This window comes from Phaenicophaeus curvirostris, chromosome W, assembly GCF_032191515.1.
Source record: "Phaenicophaeus curvirostris isolate KB17595 chromosome W, BPBGC_Pcur_1.0, whole genome shotgun sequence".
NCBI classification, from domain to species: Eukaryota; Metazoa; Chordata; class Aves; order Cuculiformes; family Cuculidae; genus Phaenicophaeus; species Phaenicophaeus curvirostris.
The window spans coordinates 4,262,139-4,275,157 of NC_091430.1; the positions used below are offsets into that span (position 1 = coordinate 4,262,139).

At 43.5% G+C, this 13,019-nt stretch overlaps 1 pseudogene; it reads left to right on the forward strand.

Moving 5' to 3' along the window:
* Positions 1–323: 323 nt before the first annotated feature.
* The window catches only part of LOC138732927 (adenomatous polyposis coli protein-like), a 56,071-nt pseudogene continuing 43,375 nt past the window's right edge, over positions 324–13,019 (forward strand).

Here is a 13,019-nt window from a genome sequence, read left to right on the forward strand (position 1 = left end):
TTAAAATTAAGGATGCTTTTGTATAATGGCATGATTTCCCTTTGCGTATTCTGGCTTCCCCTAATACATAAAACAATTGTTATAATCTTTTTTTCATTTGCTGAATCACATATCAAATGGAAGACTACTGTAAAAAAAGCCATTGAATTGGCGTTAGTTCTAGTCATTAATAATTTGGTTTAAATGAATTTATATGAAATGTTTAGTAAGTTGAGTCGTAAATGCAAAAGATTGAGATGCAATTTTATGTTTAGATATATTTTCCCAAAAATATTTATATCTAGTACCTTCTCTTATTTTCCTAGGTCTGAGGGTAGCTCAGGATGGCTGCAGCTTCATATGACCAGTTGTTAAAGCAAGTAGAGGCATTAAAGATGGAGAACTCCAACCTTCAACAAGAGCTAGAGGACACTTCAAATCACCTAACAAAGCGGGAAACTGAGGCATCTAATATGAAGGTATGTATATCACCATTTCTGCTATTGCCTTTTGATTTTGATTATGTATGAGTGTTTTAATGGACTACTAGCTGGTCAAGAAATTTGATGTGCTTTTAGATTCCTACAGAAATTCCTTTCAAGACTCTGTAAGAGAAAACTATTAATCAAGTCTACTTGATTATGAAAACTGTTTTTTGAAATTTGAAAACTAAAACATCTCATAAGAGTTTGACACACCTGTCCATATTCATATCTTCTTTTCTGGTCTGGCATGATGAGCCCTACCATTTTGTCACTGCTGTACTTCCCAGCATGAAGTCCAGACTGTTGACATAGTTTATGAGAAAGTAGGCATTGCTCAGCTTTTGAAAACATTAGAGAGATTGGAGAATTTCAGTGTTTTAAGGTAAGTTTAGAAAAATATGTTTACTGAACATTCCCAAAAGAAAAGCTCATTTTAAAATAATACCACAAATCTCCAGTCTCTCCCAAGGCCTAAATTTATATTTACTAATTTCACCCAGTTTTATCTACCTAATGTTTATTGACAAAGTGCAGGCCTTCAAAGCCTCCTATACAAGAAGAAACACTAAGTCCAGATGGAATTTAACTTCCTACTAATCAAAACCCATTTATAGTTAGAATTGTATTTGTGTGATACATAGCACTGAACAAGGCAGAATTTCACAAGAGGTATAGCTGCATTAATGGAGTGCTTTTCCTGAGCCGACAAATACTGTTTCTCGGTGCTACAGCTGGGAAAACTGGGCTACTTTTGGTACCTAAGCTAACATGGCTTAGAAATTTTTGTTATCTCTGCATATACAACTGTATAGTGTAGGCATACTCTAAATATTAAACAATATTTGTATGCCCATCCATGGCTTGTATGCCACCATCTTCATGTGGTAGATTTATTGTTTCTTGATAATTATATGAAATGTGCCTATTTGATGAATGTAGCAATTTAAATATACTTTTAATTGAACTTTCTTTTCCTCTAGCATCTAGATTGAGCTATATATTTATCATAGGAAGAAAATTTTTCTTGTGTTCTGAATTACTTTCATTAGTGATGACAACACTTGAAAGAACTACATATTTTTTAGTTATATTTAATCTTTGCATTGCACTGCAAGATGAAAATTACTCTGCTTTCTGAATTTAAGTGAAATTAGTCCTTTACACTACCTACTTGAAACTACATTTGACATTAAAAACTCTGAAAATAATTGGTTGCTTGCTTAATTATGTGTCAGAAAATTTGAGCTAGATCTGTCACTTATACTGTTTTTCTTAAGATAATATTATAACAATAGTCAGCAACTCTTTCTACCTGTCATTGCAGTCTACAATAAGGGAGTGAAGAGTAGGAGAGGTGATGATGATCCTCATAGTTTGAAAAATGGACAGAGAAGAAGTAGTTTTTTCCTTCTCTGTGCCCATATAGTTGTCTTTTTTTCTTTTGACTTTTATGTATATAATTAAATTAAATTTAATTAATTTATTAAATTAATTAAATTTCCCGGACCTGAGGAATGTATCCAAAAAAAACTTCACCAAACCCAGTATGTTTCTCTTCATTTGGGGTGTAGGGGGAAAAGGATTGTTTAGATTAATTTGATCTTTTTTAAAAATCCCTATTCTATCAAAAAATCCAAACCAGCTATATTCCTCATGACTGTCTGCTCTTGGACCTGAAGAGAGACACTGTTACTTTCTCTTGTTTGTTTCAGATGTATTTGAAAAGCATTCAAACCTTGCTTTGCCTTATCTTGAATTTGAAAGATGGTTTAGGAATGATCTCAGGAATCAGAGTCTGTGGGTGAAAAAATTCGAGATCCTTTCAGGATTCTCTTTGGTCAAGAGAGAATTTTAAAACCTTTAGGAAAAGGTTGAGAAACATCTCATAAGGATTCTCTGGTCTGTTGATATTTTAACTTCTATCTCCTTTTCTGCCTTATTTCTTTCCATAACTAATGCAATAATACACATGGAAAGGGCATTTTAAAGATCATAGAATCATAGAATCACAAGGTTGGAAAGGACCCACTGGATCATCGAGTCCAACAATTCTTAGCAATCACTAAACCACGCCCCTCAGTACCTCATCCACCCGTGCCTTAAACACCTCCAGGGAAGGTGACTCAACCACCTCCCTGGGCAGCCTGTTCCAGTGCCAAATGACCCTTTCTGTGAAAATTTTTTTTCCTGATGTCAATCCTGAACCTCCCCTGGCAGAGCTTGAGGCCATTCCCTCTTGTCCTGTACCCTGTCACTTGGGAGAAGAGGCCAGCACCCTCCTCTCTACAACCTCCTTTCAGGTAGTTGTAGAGAGCAATGAGGTCTCCCCTCAGCCTCCTCTTCTCCAGGCTAAACAATCCCAGCTCTCTCAGCCACTCCTCATAAGACCTGTTCTCCAGCCCCCTCACCAGCTTTGTTGCTCTTCTCTGGACTCATTCCAGAGCCTCAACATCCTTCTTGTGGCGAGGGGCCCAGAAATGAACACAGGATTCAAGGAGCAGTCTCACCACTGCCGAGTACAAAGGGAGAATAACCTCCCTGGATCTGCTGGTCACACCATTTCTGATCCAAGCCAAGATACCATTGGCCTTCTTGGCCACCTGGGCACACTGCTGGCTCATGTTCAGTCGGCTGTCAACCAACACCCCCAGGTCTTTCTCCTCCAGGCAGCTTTCTAGACAGACTTCTCCTAGTCTGTAGCACTGCATAGGGTTGTTGTGCCCCAAGTGCAGGACCCGGCACTTGGCCTTGTTAAAGCTCATGCCATTGGACTCAGCCCAGCGGTCCAGCCTGTTCAGATCCCTTTGCAGAGCCTCCCTACCCTCCAGCAGATCGACACTTCCACCCAGCTTAGTATCGTCCGCAAACTTGCTTAGGGTGTACTCAATGCCTTCATCCAGGTCATTGATAAAGACATTGAACAGGGCTCGACCCAGCACTGAGACCTGGGGAACCCCACTTGTAACTGGCCTCCAGCTGCATTTCACACCATTTACCACCACTCTCTGGGCCGGCCCTCCAACCAGTATTCCACCCAGGAGAGTGTGTGCCTGTCCAGGCCAGAGGCTGACAGTTTCCTAAGCAGAATGCTGTGAGAAACTGTGTCAAAGGCTTGACTGAAGTCCAAGAAGACCACATCCACAGCCTTTCCCTCATCCAGTAGTTGAGTCACTTCATCATAGAAGGCGATCAGGTTAGTCTGGCAAGACCTGCCTTTTGTGAACCCATGTTGACTGGGCCTGATCACCCGGTTCTCTTGCATGTGCTTCATGATAGCACTCTAGATCACCTGTGCCATGACTTTCCCTGGCACTGAGGTCAGACTGACAGGCCTGTAGTTCCCTGGATCCTCCCTGCGACCCTTGTAGATGGGCACAACATCAACCAGCCTCCAGTGAAGTGGAACTTCCCCAGTCAGCCAGGAATGACTGAAAATGAATTATTAGTGACACATGCACCCTTAGCAAGTTTGCTGATGATACCAATCTGGGAGGTGCTGTTCACTCTCTTGAGGGCCTTGCAGAGTGATCTGGACAATTTGGAGCATTGGGCAATCATCAGTGACATGAAATGTAACAAGATCAAATGCCCAATTCTACACCTGGGATGGAGTAACACTGGACACAAGTACAGACTGGGAGAGGAGTAGCTGGAGAGAAGCCCTGCGGAAAGGGATCTTGGGGTGCAGCTCAATAGGAGTCATCAGTGCCCTGGCAGCCAAGAGGGCAAACCACATCTTGGGGTGCATCAAACACAGCATAACCAGCCAGTCAAAATAGGAGATTAACCCACTGTATTCATAGAATCAGAATCATGGAATCATGGAATCATGGAATCATAGAATAGTTTGGATTGGAAGGGACTGTGGAAGGGTGGCTCGACGACCGAGGACATGATTTGATAGCAATGAACAATCCAGGGTTCAACATTCAGGATTAAACCTGCCGTTCCCCTTTAAGCTGACCTCGGTATGTTGACCGGAAGAAGCGCATAACAAAAGCCCGGAACTCAGCCCCGGAAAGTCCCTGAAACGTCCGGAGTATTGTATCAGCCCCCTTCGCGTGCTCAACCCTCTTGAACCAATCTTGTAACTTTTAAGGTGCGTGGACAGTATAGTAGGACCAATTGTAAGTTGTTTATTAGCTTGTGCTCTGCTAGAAAAGTATATAAGGAGTGTTGTGTTTATGAATAAACGAGAATGACTATACTCACATTGAGATTTCATCATTACTCGGGGTCCGACTCCCACTCCCACATCTGGTAGCAGAGGATGGTTTACGGCTTTTTTAATTTCTCCGAGACTGCGGTAAGCAGCGAGAGGAGGGGCGAGTGGGAAACTTCGGCTAAGGGAAGCACTGCCTGGGCAAAAGCAGGGTAGATGCTGGTGTGAGGTCGCTCCTCACCCCTTAGGCACAGCTATGGAAACAGAAGCTGCGGCCACATTGCTTGCAGGAATCCTCTCTAAGAGAGGGCATGATATACCTGCAAAGCAGGTAATAAGGTTGATACAGTTAGGTCAAAGATGGGGTCATTTTGAAGACCTGCATATAGTATTTTCAGTCTCAGACTGGCGAAACTGCGGAGAGACGTTATGGCAAAAAACTATTTCGGGATCAAAAAAGGAAGAAAAAGAGGTTAAAGCCATCCGTGGAGACTGGCGTCTCGTTTTAGAGACATTAAAAGAGATGAAGGGCATGAAAGGAACTGTCTGTAAAAATGTCGGCTCTAAAAAGCAGAGCAATCATTCCGAGCCGAGTGCAGGATCGTCAACAACTGCACTAACTCCCCACGCCCCTAAACTGGCTGTGCTTGCCTGTGCACCCTCCGACGGGAGGGCTGACAATCCCTTTGATCCGGGTCCGGTAGACACCGACGAGGAGCCTGATCCACCCCCTCCCTCCCCGCATCGTCCCTCAGACCAATGGGTGCAAGCCAGGGGGGAGGCACAGGAGCAGGGAGAAGTTGAAATATTGCAAGCTTTGATCCGTGCGCGGCACGGCGGTCTGCGCTGGGAACTAATTAGTGACGAAGCAATAAAGGAGATTCCAAAAACTGTAAAAAGAGAACCAAGCCGCCCGGCCGAGGGCAGTACCCCCACCCCCCCACCCCTCCAGCTCCCGCGGAGCGGCTCGCCGCGGGGGGGCCTCTGCCCTGGGCTGAGGGGGGGTGCCGCTCTCCATCACCACTGCCGCCACGAAAACCAAGCAGTTTCAGCATTACAGAAGGGCCTGTTAACAGATATGATAAGAAATGGCTCAATTACCTACAACAACAGCTGGGATCATTTACCTATCAAGCACAGCTGGTAGCTGCTGCCCTGACTCTAATCTGGGACAGAAATATGTTTTGTTAGAGATGCGGCAAGGAGAGACATTTTAAAAGAGACTGCCACACGCAACACCAGGAGAGAGGGCCTAAAATCTGCCCTTGGTGTGGAAAGGGCAAACATTTTACCAGTTGGTGTAAATCAAAATGGGATAAGAACGGGACAGTATTGTCAGAAAACCAGGAGTAAAACATGGTTTAGAGGCACGTACCAAGGCAGCTGTGTTCCAAGCTGACTCTGTAGAGCATGGCTCACAAGGATTTGAGTCCATAAGAATCCCTGAAATACATTTGGCTTAGTCCCTACAAACTCGGCCTCTTATCTTGAAGTGTAGTGTAACCCTTAGTTGTGCACATTCCGCTAATCTTGTGGGGGAGAGATGTGCTAAATGCAATGGGAATAGGCATTGGAATTATGAACGAGTGAAAAATTGGGTACATTGAAAAATTTAGTGGAAGACAAAATAGATCACGGGCATACAGTCCCATTTAATAGTCCTTGGAACACACCTGTATTTGTAATAAAAAAGAAATCTGGAAAATGGCATTATTCATGTGACTTTTCTAGACAATGCATCTACGTATTTTAAGTGTTGTATGTTCCCGGTACCGTGTGTAGTTTAAATATCTGTAGCATGGAAAAATTGTGGATCCAATAGTGATAACGAACATCTTATGAATGTATTCGGCTAGCTGAGAAATGAGTGGTCGTGTGTGTGTGTTTGAAGCGCTTCAAACATTTGTAAGACTCAGAAGTTGGTTTTGATTAACCTTGAAAATATATCTCTGGGACCTTTCAATCTCAAATGTCCACTAAGCCGGCAAACAGGTAGATTTACCTGGGGATCTTTGGAATGAAAGGCTTCAGAAGGAAAAGTTTTAAAATACCTAGTAAAAGAAAAAAGTTATAAAATGCCTAGCAAAACATGCAGCTGTATGTGTGTGAGTGCCCCCCCACCCCCCGCCCTCCCACCCTTCTCTTTCCTTTCTAAGTTTTTTTTTTCTTTCAGCCTTGACGAAGTCCAGAGGAGTTAACTGTGTTATCTCTCTAGGGGAATGCCAATTTGTGAGAACACTGCGCATTCCAGTCTCACTGGAACTAGTCAGCGGCTGCTGGGTCCTAGTGCAGACAACCTTTAGGGATAATTGAGGCGATGATAGAGGAAAGTGAAAAATTTAAGTGATTCATTACAAATTATCGAGTGGATATTTTGCCACACTAACCCCCCAAAAAGCATAGTCACTAGATTTGAAATTATTACAATGATAATCACCGAGGGAAGAAAAAAGAAGTGTTCAGTTATTAGGCCAAGGCTCGACAATCATTTATATCCCCCTTCGCGTGCTCAACCCTCTTGAACCAATAAAGTCCCTGAAACGTCCGGAGTATTGTATCAGCCCCCTTCGCGTGCTCAACCCTCTTGAACCAATCTTGTAACTTTTAAGGCGCGTGGACAGCATAGTAGGACCAATTGTAAGTTGTTTATTAGCGCGTGCTCTGCTAGAAAAGTATATAAGGAGTGTTGTGTTTATGAATAAACAAGAACGACTATACTCACATTGAGATTTCATCGTTACTCGGGGTCCGACTCCCACTCCCACAAGGGACCTTAAAGATCATCTAGTTTCAACCCCCCTGCCATGGGCAGGATTCAGCATTGATGCAGCCTCACCTTGAGTGTTGTGTGCAGTTTTGGGCCCCACAATTTAAAAGGAATGTGAAAGCCCTTGCATGCGTCCAGAGGAGGACAGCAACGCTGGTGAAAGGGCTGGAAGGCATGTCCTGTGAGGAGCAGCTGAGGACTCTAGGTTTGTCTAGTTTGTAGAAAAGGAGGCTGGGAGGCAACCTCATTGCTCTCTGCAGCTTCCTGAGGAGGGGAAGTGGAGAGGGAGGTGCTGATCTGTTTTCCTTGGTATCCAGTGATAGGGCACATGGGAATGATTCAAAGCTGGGCCAGGAATGGATCAGACAGGAAACTAGGAAGCATTTCTTTACCGAGAAGGTGGTCAAACCCTGGAACAGGCTTCCTAGAGAGGTGGTTAATGCCCCACGCTGTCAGTATTTAAGAGGCATTTTGACAATGCCCTTAATAACATGCTTCAACAGACTTGAAATTGTCTGACAGTTGGACTGGATGATGGTCATTGTAGGTCTCTTCCAACTGACATAGTCTAGTCCTGTCCTATTCTTTTTTGTTCTGTTCTGTTTTAAATTTGCATCCCAATGCTTGACTATCCCAGCACCCATCGCTCTCATTATAGTCTTCAGCAGTCCATTGTATCATTCAGTCTTTCTAGAGGCTTGTGGGTGAACAGGGGAAGTGATATAGCTAGTCAATGCCATGCTTCTTTGTGCCGCGATTGAGAGACGGGACGCAGCCTGATACAAGCAAATGTCAGATTTATTGCGTTTAAAACACATTTTTATAGTGGTTACAAGAGGCGTGTTTCAAACCGATTGGTTTTTACCCTAAACTAGGCAATCACGGATTGGTTAATACAAATGAGCCTTTTTTAAGCATCTACTTGCTTTTAGCAACAGCAACAGTTTCTCTTATCTACTTGCTTTCAGCAACGGCAGCAGCTCCTCTCATCAAGGCCACTGCCTCGCAACCACAGACACCCGTGCTCATCTGCACGGAGCCAGCAGTCTCCATTCTTCTCTAAACAAAACCTTATCTCACTCCTCCCAGGGTCTCCGACTAACAAGTTCCAACACATCCTGTCCTACATCTCCCCGTTCCTGTTGGACAACAAGAATCTTATCCACCCATTCTTTTGAGAATCGATCACCCAGGGACATCCTTTAACTACCACCCATAAGATTAAGAGCATCCATAATGTTAACGTCCTCCTCATTCTTGTCGACTGCTTTCGTGGCTGGGGCTCAACAGTTGTCACGCAGCAATGCGGGCTTGATCCACCTCGCAGGTGCCCAAAATGGTCCTGTATCTGTTAAAACACAAGCAGAACCTCGTCCCCATGTTAGTAACTTATACAGACCTGTCCATTGCCCATAATAACTGTCTTTCAATGGCACTTTCACATTGTCTTATATTTGCTCTAATTTTGATGACATAGTTTGTACATGCTTCAACCTCGACACAATTTGATTATCTCCTGCTAATCGCAAAAAATTCATTACATATTGCTCCATTGCTCCTTGGTGTCTCTCCTGATTCCCCCCTTTTTCTGTTTTGCTAACAATGTTTTTATTACTTGAGGGGTACGTTCAATAATGACATGACTTGGTAAATGGATATCAATACGTCCTGGATAATCTATTAGATCTACTTATAAATTCAAAATATTTACCATGCACCACTTAGCACATTCTTTTGTCATTGGGATATAAATGATTGTCGAGTCTTGGCCTAATAACTAAACACTTCTTTTTCTTCCCTCGGTGATTATCATTGTAATCATTTCAAATTTCATGAGTATGGTTTTTGGGGTTAGTGTGGCAAAATATCCACTCAATAATTCGTAATGAAGCTTTTGAATTTTCCTCTATTATTGCCTTAATTATCCCTAAAGGTTGTCTGCACTAGGACCCAGCAATTGCTGACGAGTAACATTGGAATGCAGAGTGTTCTCACAACATTTTCCTAGAGAGGTAACACCGTTAACTCCTTTGGACTGCTGCAAAGCTGAAAGAAAGAAAAAACTTAGAAAGAAAAGGGGGGGGGGGGGGGGAATGCACTCACACACATACAATTGCATGTTTTGCTAGGTATTTTAAAACTTTTTCTTCTGTAGCCTTTCATTCCAAATATCCCCAGGTAAATCTACCTGTTTGCCGGCTTAGTGGACATTTGAGATTGAAAGGTCCCAGAAATGTATTTTCAAGGTTAATCAAAACCAATTTTTAAGTCTTACAAACGTTTGAAGCGCTTCAAACACACACACACACACAACCACTCATTTCTCAGCTAGCCGAATACATTCATACATTCATTTTTGTTGGTTATTACTATTGGATCCACAATTTTTCCATGTTACGGATGTTTAAATTACACACGGTACCGGGAACATACAACACTTAAAATACTTATCTATGCATTATCTAATAAGGCTTATATCGATTGTCTAACAAATATTTCACTTATGGTAGATGTTTTTTTCTTTTTTTTTTTTTTTTTCGAGACAGCCTCTGTCTCCCCGTATGCCCATATACCTATTCCCAACCAAATTATTGATAATCATTCTAATTACAACTTAGTAAAGCCACCCTCCAATGGTCCTTTTACATTCCGTGGTATTGTGTGAAGTGCAGACAATTGCAGCACTACTGCGATGGTGGTGATCACGTCTATCTTGGTGCTGCCTCTGGTTCTTGCTCTGAGGTGAGAGCTGCTGCTTGCTGCGGAGGCGTCTGTGTTGGTACGTGCCTCTGAACCATGCTTTGCTCCTGGTTTTCTGACAATACTGTCCCATTCTTATCCCATTTTGATTTACACCACGGCTTGGTTCTCTTTTTACAGTTTTTTGGAATCTCCTTCATCGCTTCATCACTAATTAGTTCCCAGCGCGGACTGCCGTGCCATGCACGGATCAAAGCTTGCAATATTTCAACTTCTCCCTGCTGCTGTGCCTCCTTCCTGGCTTGCACCCGTTGGCCTGAGGGACAGTGAGGGGGGCGATCGAGCTCCTTGTCATTGTCTATCGGACCCGGATCAAAGGGATAGTCAGGCCTCCCGTCAGGGGTTGCAGAGGCAAGCGCAGCCAGTTTAGGGGGGTGAGGGGTTAGTACAGTTGTTGACGATCCTGCACTCGGCTCGAAATTATCGCTCTGCTTTTTTAACCCGACATGCGCCTCTAACGCTTCAAAAACTTCCTGCCAGGGAGACCTCAGCTTTTTTGCTCCTTTTTTTTCCTCTATCGTAGCATCCCACAGTTTCACCCCCACATCATCCCAGAGTTCCCGCGTAAAGATAGTGGACGCAGTTACGGTGGGTATTTTCGCCTGTACCCATTTAAGTATTACTTTAAGATCACGCACAGAAATATTCTTCCCATGCTTTTGAAGGAGGGCTTTCCTAAGTTCATATACGTCTCTTTCAGGGGAACACACCTGATTCCCCATCTTATAGTTTCCCACAGCTCACCTCTATGCTTCAGAGGGATTTTCACCGGCCGGTTTCTGTTTCCTTTCAGCAGCTCATTCAACGTTCTGTGGGACTCGCAGCCTGCCACTGAGCCTCGTGGTTCTCCAATCCTTTGGTAATCTCATCCGTATCACGTCGGGGACACCAATTTGCCGCGATTGAGAGACAGGACGCAGCCTGATACAAGCAAATGTCAGATTTATTGCATTTAAAACACATTTTTATAGTGGTTACAAGAGGCGTGTTTCAAACCGATTGGTTTTTACCCTAAACTAGGCAATCACGGATTGGTTAATACAAATGAGCCTTTTTTAAGCATCTACTTGCTTTTAGCAACAGCAACAGTTTCTCTTATCTACTTGCTTTCAGCAACGGCAGCAGCTCCTCTCATCAAGGCCACTGCCTCGCAACCACAGACACCCGTGCTCATCTGCACGGAGCCAGCAGTCTCCATTCTTCTCTAAACAAAACCTTATCTCACTCCTCCCAGGGTCTCCGACTAACAAGTTCCAACATGTCCTGTCCTACATCTTGGCCCTGGTGTCTATGAATTTCTTTCATAAATAAGTCACATTGTTTGACTTGATTATTTCTTGGGTGCTGTGTTGCCATAGAACTTGATTTTCTAGAACCCAGATGGTGTTTCTGGCAGTGGTATTTGTCACAGGGTATGTTTCCAGCCACCCACTAGTCACTCCTGCCATGGTAAGCACTTAGCACCTACCTTGGCGATATAATCAATCTGCCAAGCCCCCCTGTACTGATATCTGAGCCATCATCCTCTTTGCCAAAGAGGCTTTACCTTCTTGACTTAATTATGGAGCATGTTTCACATTCATGGATAACCTGTTTGATAGTGGCAGTGGTCAGGGTCCACCCCTCAGTCATGAGCCCTTCTGTATGTTGCATCTGTCCTTAAATGTTCTAATGTTTCATGGACCCACTGAGCTATTGATAGCTCACCCTTACATTCCCAGTCCATATCCACCTGAGCCACTGGAGTGGCTGGCAGTCTGGTCTGCCTGTGCATTCTTTTGATGTTCTTGGGTGGCGTGGCTGTTTCAATATTTGAGTATCTCCATGACATACCTTTAGAGCAATATTTTCTACCCAGGCAACGATGTCTTGTCTCAGTGCAGTAGCCTGGATGGACTTGTCAGTAAACAGAACTTTCATTTTCTGGTAATGTAATGGTTGGTGCAAAAATAATTACTGTTTTTAACCATCAGCTTTAGAGCAGTATATCTCAGTTTAGAATAAAATTTATTAATCTAAATAAGAACCATTTGAGTCTACGCACTTTTTGCCATCAAGAAACAAGTCTTTTTATTCTGGTAGCATAGAATTCTGGAGTCCTGGAACTGATGAATTCTTCAAAGGCATTTTGAGCTGCTGCTTGGTTTGTGGAAAGCCTTCTCTTGCAGGAAGTCGTTGAGATGCTTGAAAATGTACTAATCAGTGGGAGAGGGATCTGGGGAGTAAGCTGGGAGAGGAAGAGGTTCATAGCCCAGTTTGTGCAGCTTCTGCAGTCACTTGCGAGATGTGATCAGGCGCTGTCATGGAGACAAATTGGTCGGTTTTGATTGACCAGTGTTGGATGTAAACATCGCAGTTCTGGGTGCGTTTCCTTGCTGTCCTGGCAATACTTCTCTGCTGTGATGGTTTTGCCAGGATCCAAGAAGTTGTAGTGGATGATTCCACTTGTCAACCACCAAACAGTGACCATAAACTTTTGATGCAGCTTCGATTTGGGGAAAGTGTCTTGGTGCTACCCCTCAGTCCAGCCACTGCGTGGAACGCCATCGGTTGTCGTATAGAATCAATTTTCTGTTGCATGTCACAGTGCAATCAAGAGATAGATCGTTTTTGTTTCACAAAAGCAGAGCAGAGCAGACTTCATCCTGGTGATTTTTTTGATGTTTGTTCAGCTCATGTGGCATCCATTTGCCAAGCTTTTTTAGTTTTCCCATTTGGTGCAAATATCGAACAACCGCTGAATGGTCAACATTGAGTTCTTCTGCAACATCTCGAGTTGTTTTGCATGGGTCCCCTTCAATACTGGCCCTCAACTGGTTGTTGTATATCTCAGAAGGACATCCATGACCCTCCTCAGCTTCAATGC